This window comes from Thalassophryne amazonica, chromosome 23 (genome assembly GCF_902500255.1).
Source record: "Thalassophryne amazonica chromosome 23, fThaAma1.1, whole genome shotgun sequence".
NCBI classification, from domain to species: Eukaryota; Metazoa; Chordata; class Actinopteri; order Batrachoidiformes; family Batrachoididae; genus Thalassophryne; species Thalassophryne amazonica.
This window is the reverse complement of record NC_047125.1, coordinates 1,624,392-1,648,235: the sequence shown is the minus strand read 5'-3', so window position 1 is coordinate 1,648,235 and position 23,844 is coordinate 1,624,392. Positions and strand designations below refer to the sequence as shown.

The following is a 23,844-nucleotide window of genomic DNA, read 5'->3' as shown; positions in this document are numbered from 1 at the left end:
TGTTACTAGCTGATGTCCGCTCATAGTCTAAAGGCTAGACCTACCAGACAGCAGCTGCCTCGTCTGTTACTAGCTGATGTCCGCTCATAAGCTAAAGGCTAGACCTACCAGACAGCAGCTGCCTAGTCTGTTACTAGCTGATGTCTGCTTGTAGGCAAAAGACTAGACCTACCAGATAGCAGCTGCCTAGTCTGTTACAAGCTGATGTCTGCTCGTAGGCTAAATGTTAGACCAACCACACTGCAGCTGCCTAGTCTGTTACTAGCTGATGGCCACTCGTAGGCTAAAGGCTAGACCTACCAGACCGCAGCTGCCTGGTCTGTTACTAGCTGATGTCTGCTTGTAGGCAAAAGACTAGACCTACCAGACAGCAGCTGCCTAGTCTGTTACTAGCTGATGTCTGCTTGTAGGCAAAAGACTAGACCTACCAGACTGCAGCTGCCTGGTCTGTTACTAGCTGATGTCTGCTCATAGGCTAAATGCTAAACCTACCACACCGCAGCTGCCTAGTCTGTTACTAGCTGATTTCTGCTCGTAGGCTAAAGGCTAGACCTACCAGACTGCAACTGCCTAGTCTGTTACAAGCTGATGTCTGCTCATAGGGTAAAGGCTAGACCTACCAGACTGCAACTGCCTAGTCTGTTACAAGCTGATGTCTGCTCATAGGGTAAAGGCTAGACATACCAGACTGCAGCTGCCTTGTCTGTTACAAGCTGATGTCTGCTCGTAGGCTAAAGGCTTGAACTACCAGACCGCAGCTGTCTAGTCTGTTGCTAGCTGATGTCCGCCCCTAGGCTATGGGCTCATGTAACCCAGTAGAGAAAATGACCCTTTTCCCCCCCTTTCTGTTGTCAATGCATTTGTGTAATTTTATTTTGAAAAAATGTTTATTTTAAAAGAAGTGTAATTGTCTGTCTCTTTACTTTCGTTCCTGTTCTCACGGTCACATGGGGTAATAATGACCTCCTCACTGGTTAAGAGTGATAGTCTCGCCTTCCAAGCAGCGAACAAAATTGCGCCTTAATTTATCGGTCATTTGCACTCGGAGAAGGAACGAGAAAGGTTGTAGACGGTCCGTGCTGTCAAGATTCGGGTCGTCTCGGTGAGTTTAATGCAGAATGTGAACAAATAATTTCTCTACTCAAAGGCTAACTTGAAGCATTTACTGTGTTAGTTGAGTTCACACGAGTTCCAGGGGCCGTGTGGTTCTGTACTTTGTCATGCGCGAGCTGTTACTTGTTCTTCCTGAGTTGAGACCATGTGCTTGCTGAAGGAAACATGCTAAAATTAGCGTTATGCTAATCACAAGTGGATTTTTCTTTTCCGTTTCAAGCAATGAAAACAGACAACAGTTCAACGCGCATTCTCATTGGTCAAAAAATGAGGCCTCGCTCTCGCTGCCTCCGATGCGCTTACAGAGTCTGCGGAACACTCAGAATTAAGATTGTTTTGTTGTCAACAAGGAATGATCAGACAGAATTGTCTCTTCAATTTTACATTCTTGTATTCTGTATAGATCTACTTTGTTCATGAAAATATAATCAATTCGAGAATAACTTTTGTTTGGTGCGGAGTAATGCGTATAACCTCTTTTATCTGTGTTCAATTCCCGCCAAGTGTCTGCAATCCAGAATTCCTCAAGACAGGTATTTTTTTTGTGACAGGAATTTTTAACTTTTTATTATTTGTGGTGTTGAGCTTGTTGTTCATCAGCATATTGAAATCACCACCCCAAATCAATATTCCTTCTGATTCTGCAACTATTTTATTGGTGAGATTTCTAAAAAAAAAGGCTTGCCACTATTAGGCGGGGTGTAAATATTAACCATTGTATTGCATTTTCTAGTAAGCATTTTACAATAATATATCTCCCTTCCTTATCACAAATTTTCTGGGCGCACTCAAATTTTACAGTATTATGCACGAGTATTGTTACTCCTCTTTTGCATCCATGTCTAAAGGTACTGTAATACAGTTTAGTATAACCGAATCCCTTTAATTTGTCATTTTCTTGTCTGGATAGATGAGTTTCTTGTAAATAAACAATTTGTGCCTTTTCTTTCTTAAGCATAGACCTGACTTTCTTTCATTTTATAGGGTTATTCAAACTATTTACATTCAACGAACACTATCTTAACGTTATTATCCATTATTTATAACATGTCAAGAGTACCCTTTGTTTCCTTCCCCATGCCCCAAATGAGAACAGAAAAAAAACAAAAAACAAACAAACAAAAAAACCTGAACATCATGAACACAGAACAGTTGAACTTCCGAAAAGATGGATTACACAAATCCCTGTTGGTCTCTGTTGGTGGGGTGAGGGTATAGCACCTCTTACTTGCGGAGGCCCTCTCTAGTAAAAGAAAATCCCAAACCTGTGGTAATCCTCCCATACTAGAAATGTCCAACATTTAGTGAGGCCCTAGTCGGTGCTCTTAATGTTCTTCTCCAATTTCTCAACTAAACCTATCAATATTGTAACGATTTAAGTGTATTTGTCTCTTAAACAACCTGTATTGTTTTAACTCACTTCACATCCACCGTCCTTTATTATGAAATAATTTTAAATTATAAAATTAAATTGTTAAATTATAAGATAACTTTCATATCTGCCTTGTTTACGTGTATATACTTATTTCAAACTGATTGACGTTGAAACTCGGTGAGCTTCTCCTTAGCGTGATGTCCCACGCCGTCTGCCACACACCTCCACGGAATCAGCTCCTCCGCCGCTTTATGGCGATCCGCTCTCTTCATCCACGTTAGTTTAAGTCCTCTCCTAATCAAATTCTGCGCCGCCTCATCTGCGCTGTCATAGATCAGTAGTCTCTCTCTCATCTTCAACCGCTTAGTCCAATTAAGGGTCCCAGCAGTCATAGAGCGTGAGGCGAGGTACACCCAGGACAGGACACCAGTCTGTTGCAGGGCCACAAACAGACAAAGACACACCCACACGCACACATACAGACAATTTAAAGATTCCAATCCACCTAACCCACGTTTTTGGATGTGGGAGGAAACCGGAGCATCCAGAGGAAACCCACACAAACACGGGGAGAACATGCAAACTCCACACAGAAAGGCCACAGGTGGGAATTGAACCCATGACCTTCTAGATCCGTAGTCCAGAGTCCCAAAACACTCATCTTTGTGTATGGCATCTGAAATCTAACGCCCCTTTCTTTCAATGCAGCTTTTATTGGGCCATATGCTTTGCGTTTTTCAATAGTGTCAGATGCATAGTCATTGTCAAAATACAGCCGTTTGCCATCAGTCTCAATTCTCGTTTGCCATGCCTTTCTGAACACCATTTCTTTGACTTTAAACTGCAAAAGTGAACAATTATTGATCTTGGTGCTGCTGGAGGGGCCGGTTTTGGGATCAGTGCTCTATGGGCTCACTGTATTTGGAGCTGGACTCCATCTGGTAGCTTAATGTGTGTTTTTATCAGCTCTGACACAAAGTCCACGACAGATTTGCCCTCTTTTTCTTCTGCAATGCCATATATTCGAAGATTATTTCTTCTACCACGGCTCTTCTCCTGCATGTCGTTTTGTCTAATGGAGGAAAGCAGCGTTTCTTTCATCACCACACATGCGGCTTCTAGATCTTTAATGCGTGACTGGGCCTCGGCAATGTTAGCTTTCTGGCTCTCAAAGTTTAACATCTCTGAAGTCATCTTTCATAGTCTTCTGCATTTCCCCTTTAAAGCCACCGAGCTCCTGCTTTGTCTCTCTCTTGAAATCCAGTATCTCTTTCGTGAGTGAGGAGATGTTTGCTAACAATGTATCAGGTCTTTTTTTTTTTAAAGAAAATCCAGGCTGCCTCAAATCTTTTTCCTTGTGGATTTATATCAGATCAGCAAGACATAAATATGACACACACACACACACACACACACACACATATGTAAAATACATTACAGAACACTATGGAAATTAAGACAAATAAAAGTGTCTTCAGACATGATTTTGGAAACGTACGCAGAAATGTCAACAAGCACACGCTCAGTCCACTTTGTGAGGGGTTACACAATCTGAGGACAGACTCATCACTGTCTCATCTCTTGTCCCTCTGCTGTATCTCAACGGGAAATACAGGATTTCAGTGATTTTGACTATAAAAATGATCTAAACTCATTTGTACAACCACATCGAAATTACATTTAAAACATCCTCATGTGAAGCTCCTTGAGGAAGATCTGTTGTGGTCAAGGGGGGGGGAGTGGAACTGCAGATTGGGATCAAAGACAAAAGTGGCTTCAGCAGGGATGGTTGGAAGGGGGAGGGGCAGGTTTGGCCTCCCTCTTCTCCTCCTGCCTGGTGTCTCCATCCTCAGCATCCTTCTCTCTATATAACCTGGCTCCCTCATCTGCACATCCAAACTATCTCAGTCTCACCTTTCTGACTTTGTCTCCAAACCGTCCCGTCCCGCTGATATGTTTATTCCTAATGTGACCGTATGACCTTCGTGGCCGGGAACCCCGGACGGCTCACACTAAAGACCATTCCTCTACCAGGTCAGCCAAAGGGGAATTCCCCGTTAGCCAAGCTAGTGGGAATGTCTGACCCGGGACCTTCATCCTGCTACACTAATCCTGTCTAGGGTTGGGTATCAAGAACCGGTTCTTTTCAGGTATCATTAATAAATGATTCGATCAACCGATATCAATAGTCTTTTTACTTAATTCCCTTATCGGTCCATCAGAGCGGCCATTGTTTTTGAGGGTGTTTGTCAGGAAAATGATCATTTGCAGTGGCTCTGTAATCAACCAGTTATGCAGCGCGACTCCACTTTGAAGCGTGAACCAATGAAGCATTGCTTCGATCCACTGGTTCGCTGGTCTTTGTTTTATTTCACTTTATCTTAATTTTTCCCTCTAAAACCCTAAAGAGCATATCTGTGAGTAATATTTACCTTTATGTTAAACCAACCTGTTATGGTCTTCTGAAAGAGTTGATAGATGTATTTTATAACTTAAAAATGGGACAGATGCTAACGCATTAGCATGTATATGGCATTTTCAATGTTAAAGTTAACATTAGCTGTTCGCATCTCAGCACATTTGTGTGCATTTGTTTCCTGTATAATAATGAATGGCTCAGTCATAAAAGAGTCAAATGTATTAAAAATTGTAATTTTTTACATTTATTTTTATTTATATATTCATAATAGCAACAACAACTCTTCAGAAGCAGCAAATCGACTTCTTAACTCCTCTCAAAGCCATTAAAATGTGTCAATCGTGAGTCACTCTTGTGTGGATTAAAGTCACTAACTGGGACTCTTGTCTTGTTGCAGTGAAGAAATGAGAATCGTGCTCCGTTCCATTAGCACAGCTCCAAACGTTGCGCAGCTCTCTGCCGAGACAGAGACCGGTTGGAATTAATAACTTCAACACAAATTATCGCTTTAAGGGTGATTCTTAGACTACGGGCACTTATGTCCTTTGATCATATTGTATGAAAAACAGAAAAAAGGGGAAATTTCACACTTTTATAGTTATCTTTACAATGAAAGTGTGTTAAGAAATTTGTTCTAGTAGTCTATGATGACTTTTTCACCTTTTTTCAGCATCATTATATGCAAATATTGCCGTTTTGTGCTTGTCCCACACCCAGACTTTTGATCTTCAATGATAAAAATGAATGGTAAAGAAACATTTCTCATGTTTTAAAATATCTCTGAATAAAATAGCAGTACAATAATCAAAACATAATTGGAGTATTCAATGTCATACAACTGTTGTGATTTTTTTTTTTAAACAAAATGTAGTTGTCCCACACTATTGCCGTAATTTCCACCACAACACTGTAATGTCCCTTTAAACAGTTTGTATGGAAGATTGTTTGGGTAGTTTCTATGGAGATAAACAGTGACATCAGAGCACATGTATATAGCGCCAAATCACAACAAACAGTTGCCCCAAGGCGCTTTATATTGTAAGGCAATGGTGTGGTGGAAATTACATTTACAAGGCCAATAGTGCCCGTAGTTAAAGAATCACCCTTAAAGTGCGCCCCTAGAACGGATTGGATGAACCAAATGGCTATCAGGGGAGAGACAGTACTCCTCATGCTACATTCTACCCCCGCCTTTTTCATTGTCGCCCCGACGATGCATCGATTCAACCTAATCTCAAGGTCTAAAAAGTGCAATCATTGCATTGGACACTGGGCCAGAACCACCCACCATTCCATCCACTGCTTGACCCACGGGCCTAGGTAGGTGGTACTTATTGGAGTGCTGGCCTGCTGTTGACCGTGCAGTTCACCTAACTGCTCCCCCACCGGCATCCAAAGGCGCAGTTTGTGAACCTGCCAATGGGGCAGGTGGCAAATCAGTGGCCTCAGGGGCAGGAGGAACTAACCCCTGCCCTGGAAGAACTGCACCACCCCGCAAAAGTGAGGTGCTTGACATCACTGCCACCATGCGACTAGGGATCCCAGGACCAATTTCACGGGTCACCACAAACAGATCACTTTCTGGGGATTCCTCCTTCAGGAGAAAGAGGACCAGGGTCCGCAGGGGTACCAATTCCAGCCACTGCCTTCAACAGGGTTCTGTGGACCGTTTTAATTTTGGAGTGGTCTTACGCAGGGGCAATAGTATCCACAGAGCCCCCGTCTTTTGGTGCTTTCAGGACTTGATACCAAACAGAACTCCAAAAATCCTGAATTTTGTTACGGCCCTTTACACTACAGTCCCGCAACAACACCAACTGCCCCTCCTGCAGAGGAACATCCTGAACTTGCCGATTGTAGTTGTCTCGTCGATGCTCCATTGCCAATCTCAACCTCTCTCTGGCACCCTCAAATGCTATCCACAACCGGGCTTGGTGCTCCTGGATCCATTCAGAAACACCACCACGAACTGGACTTTGGATGCGGGCCAACAAAAAGTCAACTGGGAGCCTAGGCTCTTGTCCAAACATTAAAAAGAATGGAGATTCACCTGTTGACTGATGGGGGGTGGTGTTATACGAGTAAAGAGGAGTTGAGGTAGGCAGGAGTGCCACTCATGTTTCCAAGAGGCGGGAAAAGTACGCAGCAGGTTGTGGAGGGTTCGATTAAACCGCTCACCGTTGCCAGCTGGGTGGTATGGCGTTGTACGGGACTTTTGAACACCATAAAGACTGCAAAGCTGCTGGACCAGTAAGCTCTCAAAGTTACGACCCTGATCAGAGTGAATACGAGCAGGAACCCCAAACTTACAAAACTATTCTGTAACTAAAACTTGTGCCACCGTAGATGCACGTTGGTCATGGGTGGGAATGGCCAGTGTGTATTTACTAAAGACGTCCATCATGACGAGGACATTCTCAAGACCTGTAGCAGTAGGTTCCAGTACCGTAAAATCCATGGCCGAGATCTCATTTGGCCGAGATGCAAGCAGGTCCCCCATAAAGCTGAGAGCGACTGGTTGAGTGTTTTTGGCAACCTGGCACCTATCACAGGACTGTCACCACTGTGCCACGTCAGCGGACATGCCTGGCCAGTAACAGTGTAAACGCAATAGCTCTAAGGTCCTGTCAACACCCTGATGCCCATGTCTCTGGTATACTTCAGTTAATACCTCTTCATTTAATGCCGCAGGCAACACCAACTGCAACACCCCCTCGGTACCATCAGGGCGGAAGGCCCGCCGATACAACATGCCCCCCTTCTCCACCAAGCGGTCCCACTGATGGAGCAGAACCAAGGCGGGGTGGGAGAGTTGTTTGCGCTCCACATAAGTTGGACACCAAAAAGCCAAAAGTTCTTGGATAACCGGGTCGGCCTGTTGGAGTTGGGAAAGATCCCGGGGGGCATAATGAGGTAGAGCAACAACAGCACCCTGAATTGCTTCCACTGCACTAGGCTGCAATACCTGCTGTAAGGCTACAGGAACCGCTGTAGCAGGCAGCATAGCCTCCAGGTCTAATGGACCAGGAGGATATTGACGGGACAACGCATCAGCGTTCCTATTAACCCGACCAGTCCGATAGCAAATGTCAAAATTGAACTGCGCAAGTTGAGCTGCCCTGCGCTGTTCTGTGGCACCAAGCTTAGCTAAGAAAAGGTGGCTCAAGGGATTGTTGTCAGTACTTTCACAGCAGCAGAATGGCCAGATTAGGCCAATCGCTTATGCCAGCAGAGGTCTACGGCCCACTGAGCGCAATATGGAGGTGGGGTTTCCCCGCACAGGTTCGAATCCTGTTCGTGACGCCAGATTGTGGCAACCCCTACAGGTCACCACCACCACCACCAAAAAAAAAAAAAAAAGATTCTCAAACTAGGGTAAGAAAGACAAGCAGAGACGTGGCCCCAATTACAATAATTTACAGTTTTATTTCCAAATAATAAAAAAAAATGGACAAATTGTATTGTGGTTAAATGTAATTAACACATGCTCGCCAAACATTGAGGGATTGACCAACAATGAGGGCTTATCGGTGAGAAGGAGGCACCAGCAGTGATGGTCCCTAAAGAAAAAGATAAGCACCCCAGTGACACGCACACCACAATCACACTGGGCCACATGTATCAATGTTGCGCACTTGTGGCGTAAATTTACGGCGTAAACTTGAAATACACCAAAGTCGCTGTGACATGTATCAAGCAGTGCGCACCTGCCCATTTCTGGCGTACGCCTGATGTGATCTTGATAAATGCGGCGGGTGGAAACGATCATAATTATAATAAACACGCCCATAAATATTCAGACTCCGCTTCAGACACACCCTCATTTTACGACATGGAAGCCGGAAAGACGGCAATGAAAAAGAACTCCACCAATCACGACGCGTGCCAATAGAGTGTCAAAAGCGGCCGTCGTATTAATTGTTTTGTAGTATATAATCAATAGTGTTACAGTGGTCCCTCATTAATCGCTGGAGTTACGTTCTAAAAAATAGCCCGTAATATGCGAAACCGCAACGTAGTCAGCGTTATTTTTTACAATTATTATAGATGTTTCAAAGCTGTAAAACCCCTCACTACACAGTTTATACACTTTCTCAATCAGGCATGAACATTTTCTCACTTTTCTCTCGTGTGTAAACACTCTCAAAGTTCAAACCTTAGTAGGAAAATAATACCAAACTGTTTTCAGGCCCAAACATTTGTTTGAGAAATAAAAATAGAACGTTTTCCTATAAATAATTATGATGGCATTTAGAACTAAGAAATTAATTTTAACGATCAACGAACGAGGTCGGACACATAATTATTAATAGTGACTGACCAGTATGTCACAGATCGGGCCTCTGCGTCCTGACGCTGCGCCTTTTCTCACTCACATCTCGCTGCAGCAGGTGTTTGTTTCCGAGTGACAAACACAGTTATGAGTAGTTGTTGGCACTCTTTTCTCTTCTGGGCAACAAGATTCTTATAAACAGATACACAGAACATTGTAAAAAAAAAAAGAAAGGCATGCAAAATTGGACTAAATACTCCGCGAGACTCCGAGGCTACGACAGGTGAACGGCGTTATAGCGAGGGACCACTGTATTCTCTTTTCACGTCAATAATTCTTGACGTGGATATTTGCTCGCTCAATTAATAAGACACGCCTAATCTGTCAGATTTCTTTATTTTTAAAATGTATTTCTGTATTTATTTTATTGTGACAACCGAATGGAGACGACAAAACCTGGTTGCAGCACGAGCGAATTAAGGGAATGACGAAACTAGTTATCAATTTCATAGTCTAAAACGATCACACCACATGAAGTTAAGTCAGCGCTGTAGCCACGGATCATGCTCCATAACAATCCCGCAAAGGCGGGATTTGTATTGATTATTATGTAGTATAATCAGGAAAGTGTTATTTATGTAACATATGCATTGATTGGTATAATGGCACTGTTTATCATGTTGATCATCTTCATTTTTATGTGGATTCCAGCGCTGGTTCATTTTGGTGTATAATTTACGCCACCTCTCAACCTGCTGTATATTTTCAGCGCAGCGTACGCCAACAACCACATTGATAAATGCCAAGTAGCACAGCCATTTTGGCGTACACCCCATATACGCTCAAATATCGCCGTACGCAACGTTGATACATGAGGCCCACTGTGAGGATCCAGCTGAATGGCAGCGTTGTAAATCTGGACACCCTGTTGTCCTCAGTTCATGTCCGTCTCTTCTGTCATGTTGATCTTCCAGCATTTCTGCTGCCAAATTGTCTTCATGACAGAATCAGAAACGCCGCTGATTCAGGAAAAATGTTGTTCCCCTTTAAGACACTCCTCGTTCCACCTCCACCATCGACCTCTGACCTTACAGGTACAGCAGCAGACATCATGAACCGGTTCTAGTTAATAACCAGAGCTCACCCGGGTTTATTCTCCTAATTATTTCCCTGCACTATGCAGGTGAGGAAAATGATGACACACCCCAAATAAAATATTTACCAACAGCTGTAAATTCTGTAAGAGTCATTTTAGTGTTTACACTATTGTGTAAATAGAATTTGAATGAAACCTGAAGTAGCAGCTGAAATGTTGACAGCAGTGTGTCGACTGGATCAGAGGACAGAAATTTACTGGAAATATTTGGGCTGGAAGTTGAGATTCTCCTCCAAAAATTCAATGACTGTTTAAAATTCCTTGAATACCATCTTGTGGTGACTTTTTTTTTCTCCCTCTCATGCAGTTTTGGAATTTGTACAACTGCGGGTGAATTTCATGGTTTTTCATGACCAAATGTTGTCATTCAAAATTCAACAGGGAAGAACAGAACTTCAAACAAAACCAAATTCACCAGTTTGGTGAATTTTATTGTTTTCCAAACACACAATATTTGTTTTCAACAAAAATCATAATTTTGTGAAGAAGAACTGAGAACAGTGTAAAAAAAAAAAAAACAATCAACCTAATATGAAACAAAGTGAAAACTTTTGCATGAATTGCATGAACAAAACCAACAGAATTAAAATCTATCAGAAACAAAAAGAGAAAAAAAGTTTTGGTGAATTTCACTATTTTCACCATAAAAAAATTTCTACAATTTCCAAAACAATTCAAAAGTTCAATATTGTGTGAGGAAGGATTGTAAATCAGTGTTTAGATGAAACAAACAAAAACAATCAAAATCCATCAAGAACTGAAGGAAAAAATTTGGTCAAATTTCAGTTTTCACCCTAAAAAGTCCATAATTTCCTAACAACTTACAATTCCAACATTAATACATTACACTCAGAGAAACTGATATGGCGTCATATCGGTGCCAAAACCACTCATGTAAAAAAAAAAAATAAAAAAAAAATGCATGCAAGCGTATATTATTTCACATGCGTAGATATTAACTGTGTCCAAAGATGTCATGCCAAAAACAGAAAGCATCTTCAATGTAGCTCCCTTCATCAAACTGTATGTTTTCTGTTTTTGTCTTTTTACTTTTTTTGATTGTGTATTTTGAGCATTTATCCAGTCCAAATTCCATACCAATGTCTTTGGAGAACTTAGTTTTCACGAGTGGAATGAGTCACTTTTTTGTGTTGGCATAGATTTTCAAATCATCCATGAACAGCAGATGGTTCACAAGTTTTTTGATTTTTCCTTCCTCTGCCTTTACTTAAATCATACCTGATGTCTTGCTCCTTCAGGATCTTGCTGAGTGGGTTTATGATTAAACAGAATAAAAGTGGTGAGAGTCTGTCTCCCTGAAATATTCCTCTCTGAACTCGTATGTCTGGGATTGTTATTTGTCCCTCTGTGTGATTGAGGGTGATGGTCGTGTTCCACTTGTTCATTTGTGCTCTCAGGAAAGATCTTATTTCCTCATTGATGTTGTAGAGTTCTAAGCACCTCATGATCCAGGAGTGTGGTACACTGTCAAATGCCTTTTTGTAGTCAATCCAAGCCATGCTGAGGTTCCTCCTGTTTTTGCAGTCCTCCAGGATAGATTTGTCTGTCAGTAACTGGTCTTTAGCTCCTAATTTTCTTCTGGAACAACCTTTCTGTTCATTTTCCAGGTAGCCACCAGTGTCCAGATGTTCATAAATGGCACCAGTTATGATTCCTGTCAGTCATTTGTATGTTGTTGTTAGGCAGCAGATGGGTCTGTACTTGTTGGGAAGCTGTGTTTCCTTGGTCTTTGGTAGTAGGCTTGTGTTCCCAGTCATTATCCAGTCTGGTGTGTCCTCTTCTCCGTTCAATATTTTTGTGAAGGTCACAGCATAATGTTGGTGTAATGCTGTCAGTCTTTTCAGCAAAAAATCTGGGATTTTGTCGATGCCAGGTGCCTTGAAGTTACTGTATTCACTCATTTTCTTTCTGATCTCTTCTTCATTGATTACAATTGCTGGCATTTGTTGTTTGTTTTTCTGTTGTATTTTTTCAATCCACTCAGCCTCTTGGTGTTGTTTTGGGTCTTCAAAGAGTGGTCTCCAGAATTTTTCAATTTCCTCTCTTTCAGGTGGCTGTTGTACTTCTATTGTGTTGTTTGCCAGCTTTCTGTACACTAGTCTGGGATTTTTTTGCAAATAGTTTATCTGTTTTGCTTGTATTTTCTTGTCTTTGTTCCTAATTTGTGCTGCGAAAGCTTTTACTAAGGCTTGATGTTCACCCAGCCTTCCACCTAGCAGTTTGTCTTCAACATTGTATTTTCTTTTAATGCGATTTATTTTTTAAAGAAGATTCTTTTTGTGGTTCTTGTTACCCAAAAATATGGCCATTTGGGAGATCTCTGCTCTTAGGCGGCTAATTTTTTGTTGTAATTTCTTTTTCCATCGTGGCATGGTATTCTTTTTCTTATTTGTGGTGCCGTTTCTCTCCAAATCTTGTGGGGCTAATTTACTTTGTATGTACCATGCTGCTCCATAATTTACAGAGTTTAACTCTGTCAATGTGGCTCTTTTTGGGACCAGTTTGGTCAGTCCTATGTTAACTTTTTGAAGGATATTTTTGAATTTTTTATTCTCCTTTAGTCAGCTTTGGGCGCTCTCTCATGTCCATTTTTCTTGTTTCTTCAATCTTATTTGCCAATTCCTCTTCTAGTTCCTGCTGTTCTGGGTCTGTGTTTTTCTGTTTTATTTTTTCAATCCATTCAGCCTCTTGGTGTTGTTTTGGGTATTCAAAGAGAGGTCTCCAGAATTTTTTAATTTCTTCTCTCTCAGGTGGCTGTTGTACTTCTATTGTGTCGTTTGCCAGCTTTCTGTACACTAGTCTGTTTTTTCTGGGGTTTTTTGCAAATAGTTTATCTGTTTTGCTTGTATTTTCTTGTCTTTGTTCCTAATTTGTGCTGCGAAAGCTTTTACTAAGACTTGATGTTCAGCCTCCCACCCAGCTGTTTTTCTTCAACATTGTATTTTCTTTTAATGCGATTTACTTTTTTAAGAAGATTCTTTTTGTGGTTCTTGTTTCCCAAAAATGTGGCCATTTGGGAGATCTCTGCTCTTAGGTGGCTGATTTTGTTGAAATTTCTTTTTCCATTGTGGCACAGTATTCTTTTTCATAATTGTGGTTCCTTTTCTCTCCAAATCTTGTGGGGCTAATTTACTTTGTATGTACCATGTCACTCCATAATTTACACACTTTAAATCTGTGAATGTGGTTCCTTCTGGGACCAGTTTAGTAAGTCCCAGGTTAACTTTTTGCAGGATAGTTTTGAATTTTTTCTTTATTCTCCTTTAATTTAATCAGTTTTGGAAGCTCTTTCATGTCTATTTTTCTTGTTTCTTCAATCTTATTTGCCAATTCTTTTTCTAGTGCCTGCTGTTCTGCATCTGTGTGCACCTGTATATTTTTTAGTAGATGAGATGGTGCATGGCTCTTTTTTTTGGGGGGGGGGGGGGGGGAGAGACAGTGAATGACTGAATTATCATGTGTTTGTTCAGAGTGTCCTTCTGTTTCTTTTACTCTTTTCAGAACAGCTAAATGGTGTGTCTGCTATGAATCATCATGTGTGTTTTCAGGTTGCCCTTTTGTCCAAATCTTTGACCACACTCAGAACAGACAAATGCTTTTTGTCCTGTATGAATCATCATGTGTCTGTTCAGGGTGCCCTTTAGTCCAAACCTTTGACCACACTCAGAACAGACAAATGCTTTTTGCCTTGTATGAATTATCATGTGTGTTTTCAGGTGGCCCTTTCGTCCAAATCTTTGACCACACTCAGAACAGACAAATTCTTTTTGTCCTGTATGAATCATCATGTGTCTGTTCAGGGTTCCCGTTTCTGAAAACCTTTTACCACACTCAGAACAGACAAATGCTTTTTGTCCTGTATGAATCATCATGTGTCTGTTCAGGGTGCCCTTTTCTGCAAACCTTTTACCACACTCGGAACAGACAAATGCTTTTTGTCCTGGATGAATTATCATGTGTGTTTTCAGGCTGCCCCTATGTCGAAACCTTTGACCACACTCAGAACAGACAAATGCTTTTTGTCCTGTATGAATTATCATGTGTGTTTTCAGGGTGCCCCTATGTCCAAACCTTTGACCACACTCAGAACAGACAAATGCTTTTTGTCCTGTATGAATTATCATGTGTGTTTTCAGTGTGCCCCTATGTCCAAACCTTTGACCACACTCAGAACAGACAAATGCTTTTTGTCCTGTATGAATTATCATGTGTGTTTTCAGGTTGCTCTTATGTCCAAACCTTTGACCACACTCAGAACAGACAAATGCTTTTTCTCCTGTATGAATTATCATGTGTGTTTTCAGGTTGCTCTTTTGTCCAAATCTTTGACTACACTCAGAACAGTCAAATGTTTTTTGTCGTGTCTGAATTCTAATGTGTTTGTTCAGCGTGCTCTGTTTCTGTCCTTTACTCCCATCAGAACAGATAAATGGTTTTCTGCTTGCTTTCCTCCCCTTTTGTTGCTTTGAGTTGTTCATGTGACCAGATGCTTTTCCATATTTAGAGCCTTTAAATTGTTTTTCATCAGCGTTGCCTGAATGAACAATATTGGTATTTTTCTGACAGTTAAAACTTGACTGAGGTTCTCTTGTCTGTTTCCAGTCATCACTGTCATCAGTCTCACTTACAGAACTGTCTGAACTCCTGCCACTGGTATATGGTTGTAAATGACTGTTTGGACCTGAATTGCTGGCTGGTTGTGGTCCTCCATCGTCCTCTCCATCACCTTCTGCAGTCAGTGTTCTGTGTACAGATGAGCTGCTGGCTACAGGCTCAGCCTCTGTGCCCTCATCACTTCGGCTTTGATGAAGCTGTGATGACTCTGGTTTTTCATCATCATTTTCACTCTTCACAGGGACGGCAGTGAAACCAAACTTGGTGAGATCTGCCTCCTCCAGCTGCTGAAGCTGCTCTCCCTGCTGACTTATCCACAGCTTCTCTTCTTCTTTAATGTCCTCCTGGTCAACACTCAGATTCCATTCCTGGTGTTCAGGGAGAGTTTCTTCTTTAATCACCAACAACGGCTGCATGTCTGCAAAGAAACAAATGAACAATAAATATTAGGACTTCCGCTATGGCGTTGAGGTGAGCAGATGTGCTGAACAAGAGCTCCCAACGCGGTTGGCCAACTTTCCTACGCTAGAACTGTATTAACCTTCTGGAATCCATATACTTATGATGAAAAAGGGAAAGACAACAAAACGTAACAGCAGACCGAACCAGAAGCAGGAAATTGGCGAGAGGGACTCTAAAGAAAAGACCGACGAGGAGGCATTTGACCAACACATGGCTATGTAGGGGCTGCAAGTTAGCATCGTAACTATCCACAAAGAGATTTTAGCTATAGGTTAAGATGTCAAATAAGAACTAAGATGCTTTTGTGATAACCTCTCTGGTGACATGAAGAGAGACTTAAATAATTTTAGGGAGGAGGTTAATGAAAAGCTAAACGAAATTGTGGCTGACATGAAAGAGACCAAGGCAGCAGGAGGTGGTAAAATCACAAGTCAGAATTTCAATACATCAACTTGGGAAAAGATTCACAATATTAATACCAGCATTTTGGCATCAAAATTAATCCTATATCTTGAAAATAACCCCCCACCCCTTGCACGTAACAAAGTATGGTCTATTTTCAATTATCTGACTATTCTGTTTGTGTAAACAATGTCCATGCTCTTCAAAAACTTAATAAACACAATTCTTTCACAAAGGTTTTATTTCAGTCAAACTGTGTGAATAACAGAACTTCAAAAGCTTTAAAAACATAAACCACTGCAGGGCTCGAGATACATTTTTAACCTACTTGCACTGGTGCTAGTAAAAAAAAAAAAAAAAAAATTACTTGCACCAAAAAAAGTTAATAGCACAACCAAAAGTCACTTTAGTCACTTTCACACCGGGCCCACTTTGAGTTGCATCTGAAATGCTATCGTTTTTGGTATCTCTTCAAGAGACGAACCAAGAATTGTGCTGAACAATACCTTGCTGTTAGCGAAATATTTTATACATACATGTAAATGTAAGAAAGTAAAGCCCATTTTCACAGTTTAAAAAAAAAAACAAATGCAAGATAACTATGTTAAATCCCTGAATCAGATGACATGTAAAAATGCACGCTGTCTGATGGAAGCCATAGAAGATCTACAAACCTCTAATGTTTGTATATGGATGCATATCTTTTGTGTGTGTGTGTGTGTAGGATGTATCCCCCCCCTTTTTTCCTCTCTTTCTTCTTTTCTTAAGTTACCAGTGCCTTGTAAACTGCACAAGAATGTTTCAAATTGTTAAATGCCATGATGTTTTGTACATTTAATTCATAAAAAAAAAAAAGTTGCTTCTTCATGCGGCATCATGAGTTCTGTTATACAACCCCTGGCAAAAATTATGGAATCACCGGCGTTGGAGGATGTTCATTCAGTTGTTTAATTTTGTAGAAAAAAAAGCAGATCACAGACATGACACAAAACTAAAGTCATTTCAAATGGCAACTTTCTGGCTTTAAGAAACACTATAAGAAATCAGGAAAAAAAATTGTGGCAGTCAGTAACGGTTACTTTTTTAGACCAAGCAGAGGGAAAAAATATGGACTCACTCAATTCTGAGGAAAAAATTATGGAATCATGAAAAACGAAAGAACGCTCCAACACATCACTAGTATTTTATTGCACCACCTCTGGCTTTTATAACAGCTTGCAGTCTCTGAGGCATGGACTTAATGAGTGACAAACAGTACTCTTCATCAATCTGGCTCCAACTTTCTCTGATTGCTGTTGCCAGATCAGCTTTGCAGGTTGGAGCCTTGTCATGGACCATTTTCTTCAACTTCCACCAAAGATTTTCAATTGGATTAAGATCCGGACTATTTGCAGGCCATGACATTGACCCTATGTGTCTTTTTGCAAGGAATGTTTTCACAGTTTTTGCTCTATGGCAAGATGCATTATCATTTTGAAAAATGATTTCATCATCCCCAAACATCCTTTCAATTGATGGGATAAGAAAAGTGTCCAAAATATCAACGTAAACTTGTGCATTTATTGATGATGTAATAACAGCCATCTCCCCAGTGCCTTTACCTGACATGCAGCCCCATATCATCAATGACTGTGGAAATTTACATGTTCTCTTCAGGCAGTCATCTTTAAAAATCTCATTGGAACGGCACCAAACAAAAGTTCCAGCATCATCATCTTGCCCAATGCACATTCGAGATTCATCACTGAATATGACTTTCATCCAGTTATCCACAGCCCATGATTGCTTTTCCTTAGCCCATTGTAACCTTGGTCGTGTTGGAGCCATGATTCATGTCCGTCCACTTGGTGCAACAGCTCTCCAAGGTGTGATTACTCCTTTTTAGATGCAGACTAATGAGCAGATCTGATTTGATGCAGGTGTTAGTTTTGGGGATGAAAATTTACAGGGTGAGTCCATAATTTATTCCTCAGAATTGAGTGAGTCCATATTTTTTTCCTCTGCTTGGTCTAAAAAAGTAACCGTTACTGACTGCCACAATTTTTTTTCCTGATTTCTTATAGTGTTTCTTAAAGCCAGAAAGTTGCCATTTGAAATGACTTTAGTTTTGTGTCATGTCTGTGATCTGCTTTTTTTCTACAAAATTAAACAACTGAATGAACATCCTCCGAGGCCGGTGATTCCATAATTATTGCCAGGGGTTGTAATTTATCTATCATCCTGTGACCGCGAGAACGAACCGTCCGTGAGTAAATGTGGAGATGACTGGAGTTATACTTCATGTGGACATGTCCTTTCTCTGGCAATCAGTCTGTGAGCAGGACTTATGTCCTTTTTTAAAACAATGATGAGAGAGTTTGGGCGGAGAGCAAGAAACTAACAGCCTACACTCAGTTTTTTTACGTGTGCGCGTGAACGAATCGACACAACTCCTCGCTCAGGGAAGACAAAGATAACACACTGGAAATTGTTTTTTCCTTATTTATTCTTTTATTGGTTCATTGTACTGGTGCTTAGAGTTGATAAAACTTGGATAAAGTTACTTGCACCAGTGCAAGTGGAGTATAAAATTACGTGCACCGCTCAAATAATACGTGCACAAACTAGCACATGCACGTACTATTTCGAGCCCTGCAAAAAAATCCAAAATGTGCCCACACTTTTAGATTTAAAATGTGATGGTGGAGGTTTTATTCCCGCACCATTCTGCGAGTTGTCCGCCATTCTCCGCTTTCAATTTAAGTTCATTTATTCCCCCGCAGATGGACTTGACGTTGCATTGCCAGGTAGAGAGTCAATAAAAAAACATTTCGCCCCCTGCTGGAGAAAAGCAGTAACTTCTTCCAACCTGGCTGATAAATGTAGTCAAAATGGAAGCATTCAAATTTAAAAAAATAAATATTTTTGTTTAAAAAAACAAAACTGCAATACTTGTGAATCAATTTTTTTCTCCCACCCCTAATACATACATACACACACACACACAAATAAGTACAATGATTAGATTCAGCAGGGTTTTGTCACTTAATTACCAGCTCACACCTGAAAATAACTTCTACAACACATTGAATAAGCGGACAACGCGGGATGTCCCCAAACAATCCCAGCGTGCACTGCGCCAAATCCAAAATGGAGGTACCCGTTGAGCTACAATGGAAACAAGTGCAAAGGGTTGGGTATCCAGTTCTTTTCAGGTATCGTTAAGAAATTATTCGATCTGCTGACATCATTAGCCTTTTTCCTTAACGATTCCCTTATCGGTCCTTCAGAGCGGCCGCTGTTTTTGAAGGTGTTTGTCAGGAAAATTATCATTTGTCTGAAATGCTTTTGATAAAAACTACAGATTTTATTTCTATTTATGTCCAGAGATCAAGGATCCAGTGACCAATTTCATATTTACTTATTTTAAGACTAAATAAAATGTTGTTGACATAGAAAACCTGTAAAGCCTACTTTTAATACACAGAAAATTCACAGGAGGTATCAATAAGGAATCGGAATACCCATCCCTACAAGCGCATTTGTCACTTTATGTGTGTTACCCTGCATTTTCATGTTTTCTTGTTATTATAGAACTCAAATGGAATCCCCTCTCACTATCCCACGGTGTTCTGGCCTGGAGATCGGGGTAGAAGTTCCCCGCGGCCTCGAAGGACGAAGCTCAGGGCTGAAAGCTTCGTCTTTAGACGGCGGAGCTAAACTAAAGCTAACAGGCCCGCTAGCCGACCAGACACTAAGCTGGTCTGGAGTGTCCGTGATATCTAACGCCTCTGAACTCAGAAGCTGCTCTACCTTACGGACACGGCTCTCTCAGAGGGCCACCCTGTCTGACAACATCACACAAGTTATTTTAAAGTGTTGAGCACCAAGAAAAGAACAAGCGAGGAGCGACAGCTAGCACATGCTAAGTGCTAACGAGAAGCTAACCATCGCTAGGACTCACACAGCAGCAAATTAATGAGCTAAAGTCCGTAGCTGTTGCATTTAAAGACTAACAAAAATAATGCACAGTTAATTAAGATAAAAGAAACGATTCCAACCTTGTAATCTGTAGAAGAGCGAAGAGAAATCGAGTACCCGAGGAGTCAGTCGATTCACAGGGGCGAGAGCGGGCCGCCTGCTCTTCCTGCAATCTGATTGGCCACCCTGTATGCTTCTCAAATTGTCATTGGCTGTTGGTTATGTCAATCATTGTGCTATATATGTAAGCCACCGTTGTGTGATCAAACGGAAACAAAACTGAAACCTAGTATAAGACTGCACCGTGTATGAAACAATACAGACCATTTATTTTGACAATTTCAGGAAGTGGTTCTGCAGCTGCGCCGATTAGCTTCACCGATCACGGACTTTCCTCGTATTGACAGCATCACATCAGCGCGCGCGCGAAGTTAAGCGGTATTTCCATCATCTCTATAAATATTCCTGAGAATTGTCAAATTGAAAAGCGTGGACATGCTTTTCACTGTTACAGCACAAGTCATGTGTTGCTTTCAGTGTGTTTGTGGACTGATTGATTGATTGATTGATTGAGTGTATTTTGTAAAATCAATATAAACATACAGAGGTGAATATATCAATGATATACGGATAACAATAAACAAACGATTATTTCCATTGTGGTCTTTGTGAAACTATCACGTGACAAAATAGAGGGGCTTGAATGAAAATGTGAAACTTGTAAATAAGACAATAGGATCTTAATAATTAATGTAAATAACTATATATATAGTTTGCACTGGAATACCAATTAAACAAGTCCAAATAGTAAAGAAAACAATAAGATCTTAGTTAATGTAAATGGTAACTTTATACCTATAGATATTTAAACACAACAACACTGATCACTGTGTTGTGAATATTTTTACTTCAAATAAAAAGATAATTTGGAATGTTTTTGGTCTCCAGTCACTTTAAATAAATAGGAGGAGATTATTAAAGATTATTAAAATGATTCAGGTGGTAAAGTCATACAGAACTCGGGTAAAGGCCTCACAGTGACGGTGAGAACAAGTCCAGGGCCACACCTACAACATCATGGTGATGAACCCTTGTTGGAGGCCCCACTGTGAACTTTTGTTAAGGGCCCCTACAGACTCCAGAATTCCCACTGTTCTCCTGGTGTCTGACTTTCCTCTGGGCACTCCAACATCTCCACATCTGGAGTTGGTCCCTGTGCTCTGGACTATGGCTGCACACGGCTCCTCCTGGTTGGATTGTGTCTCACTGGAATTAAGATGGTTAAATGCAGTAATTTTTTTTTTATCAACATTAATTCTGGAAATGAAGCTGTGTGTGAGAAACTTAGTTTCCCATAAATCATAGTTTTTCTCATCTCCATCGAAACATAACCTGTTCCATCAGCTTCCAAACTCCTTCCTGGGTCCATAACCTGTTGATGTTGCATCATAAAAGCACTGGAATACTGTGTCTTAACATAATGGAGGAACAAACTCACACACAACCTTCTGTTTGTTTGACTGGCAGGAAAACTGCTCACAGGAGCAAAGTCACAGTCATTTATTGATTATCTGCTGCACTCTGACAATGACAGCAGAGAGAAGAGCACATTGAAGAACACAACAGTTCAACATCTTTGAATTACAGGAGTGATGGAGCGAATATAGCTTTTTTCATTCTTTTTCTTTGGTCTCTGCCAGTCACTTGTCCATACTCCAGTCCAGTAGGTGGCGGTAAATACAACAATAAGTTCGTCAGCGTCATTAGACTCCAACGAAGAAGAACTGTTTCCTGTTGTTGTCTGAGGCTAAAGCTAGTTAGCTGGAGACGCTGGAATCTCTTCTCTGAACAGATCAAACTTCACTCTGTGATCCTCGAATGTGTTTTTTGAAGAGCTCCAGAAGCACAAAGGTCGACAGTAAACTGGAAGAAGAAGAAGAAAAGGTGAAGTTAGTGTGAAAAGGTGGAAGAGCTGAGAAGGTTGTTTAAACAGCGGCTAACTGCTGCTAATGCTGAGATATTTGAGTTGGTAGAAACAAACAGATCGCAGAGCAGCAAGAAGAAACGAGTGGATTTAAAGAAGAGAAGAAACTACTCAACGTGCTGGAAGCTGTTTTCAAGCCTGAAGTTCTCTGATCCAGAGCAGGTTTGTCCACTAAACTTTATTTCAGAGCAACTCCACCACATCCAAATGATAACTGTTAGTTTGTGTTGGAGTTCTGATTATAGACTGAACACCAAATATCAGCAAAAATAAATAAGACAAACTGATGATAAATGGACAGTTCAGCTTGGTGATGGACTGATGAAGCCGATCAATCGATATGATTGATTACAGTTTTTCCTCATTTTATATACACAAAAAGGGAACAATGCACACAATTTCATAAAATCTGAAGGTCGTGAATCAACATCATGACTCCATACTGCTGAACTTTGAGCACACTGACCCCCACGCTGCCCACAATAACCATATTAGAAGAAAATAAAAATTAAAGATCTATCCAGATAAGACGACTTTAAAAACCTCTTTAACACTGAGGGCGAATTATGGCTCCTGATAGTGTTGATAAAATCACACATACAAATGATTTCTGAGAGTGGAAGAGTTCTGAGAGACAGTAGGTGCAGACAAGATGCCGCTGCCGCAAAATGCACCTGCCCTTGCTGAGAGTTCTTGGACATGTGAGCAGCTGCAGACATGTTACAACCCCAATTCCAATGAAGTTGGGATGTTGTGTAAAATGTAAATAAAACAAAATTCAATGATTTTCAAATCCTCTTCAACCTACATTCAATTGAATACACCACAAAGACAAGATATTTAATGTTCAAACTGATAGACTTTATTGTTTTGTGCAAATATTTGCTCATTTTGAAATGGATGCCTGCAACATGTTCCAACAAAGCTGGGACAGTGGTATGTTTACCACTGTGTTACATCACCTTTCCTTCTAACAACACTCAATAAACGTTTGGGAACTGAGGACACTAATTGTTGAAGCTTTGTAGGTGGAATTCTTTCCCATTCTTGCTTTATGTACGACTTCAGTTGTTCAACAGTCTGAGGTCTCTGTTGTTGTATTTTGCGCTTCATAATGCGCCACACATTTTCAATAGGCGACAGGTCTGGACTGCAGGCAGGCCAGTCTAGTACCTGCACTCTTTTATTATGAAGCCACGCTGTTGTAACACGTGCAGAATGTGGCTTGGCATTGTCTTCATGAAATAAGCAGGAATGTCCCTGTAAAAGACGTTGCTTGGATGGCAGCATGTGTTGCTCCAAAACCTGGATGTACCTTTCAGCATTGATGGTGCCATCACAGATGTGTAAGTTGTCCAAGCCGTGGGCACTAACACACCCCCATACCATCACAGGTGCTGGCTTTTGAACTTTGTGCTGGTAACAGTCTGGATGGGCTTTTTCCTTCTTGTCCAGAAGACATGATGTCCATGATTTCCAAAAACAATTTGAAATGTGGACTCATCAGACCACAGCACACTTTTCCACTTTGTATCTGTCCATTTCAAATGAGCTCGGCCCCAGAGTAGGTGGTCGCGCTTCTGGGTGTTGTTGATGTATGGCTTTCACTTTGGATGGTAGAGTTTTTTTTTATCTTGCACCTGTAGATGTGGCGACGAACTGTGTTAACTGACAATGGTTTTCTGAAGTGTTCCTGAGCCCACACGGTAAGATCCTTTACACAATGATGGGTCATTCCATGTCAATTCAACGAAGGCCTCACGCACTTTGTCTCAGATTATAATCAAATATTCCCAGACTATTCAGAATAACAGATCTGAAGTTTGAGGCCTGTAGGCCAAGTCGTTTCTGTGATATGACCAATTTAGTGTGTATGGGGTATGCTATTTTTAGGCAAAAATTATGGCTGTCATTTCTGGAGCCATGTTCAAGGTAGAATATCTCAGCAATTAATGAACTTAGAGGCCTGAAATTTTCTGTGGCAGTTGTCATGGACACCCAGACTTGGACTATAGTCAAACAACATACATTGATACTAAACTGTGAAGTTTATTGTTACAAAATT

General features: G+C 40.9%; 1 long non-coding RNA gene across 1 annotated transcript in view; it reads left to right on the top strand.

Annotated features, from left to right (window-relative positions):
- The first annotated feature begins 251 nt into the window (after window positions 1–251).
- The window catches only part of LOC117504890, a 38,723-nt gene continuing 15,130 nt past the window's right edge, over window positions 252–23,844 (top strand). Inside the window, exon 1 of the long non-coding RNA XR_004558949.1 lies at window positions 252–406. This is a non-coding gene — a long non-coding RNA (uncharacterized LOC117504890). The remainder of the gene's footprint in view (window positions 407–23,844) is intronic.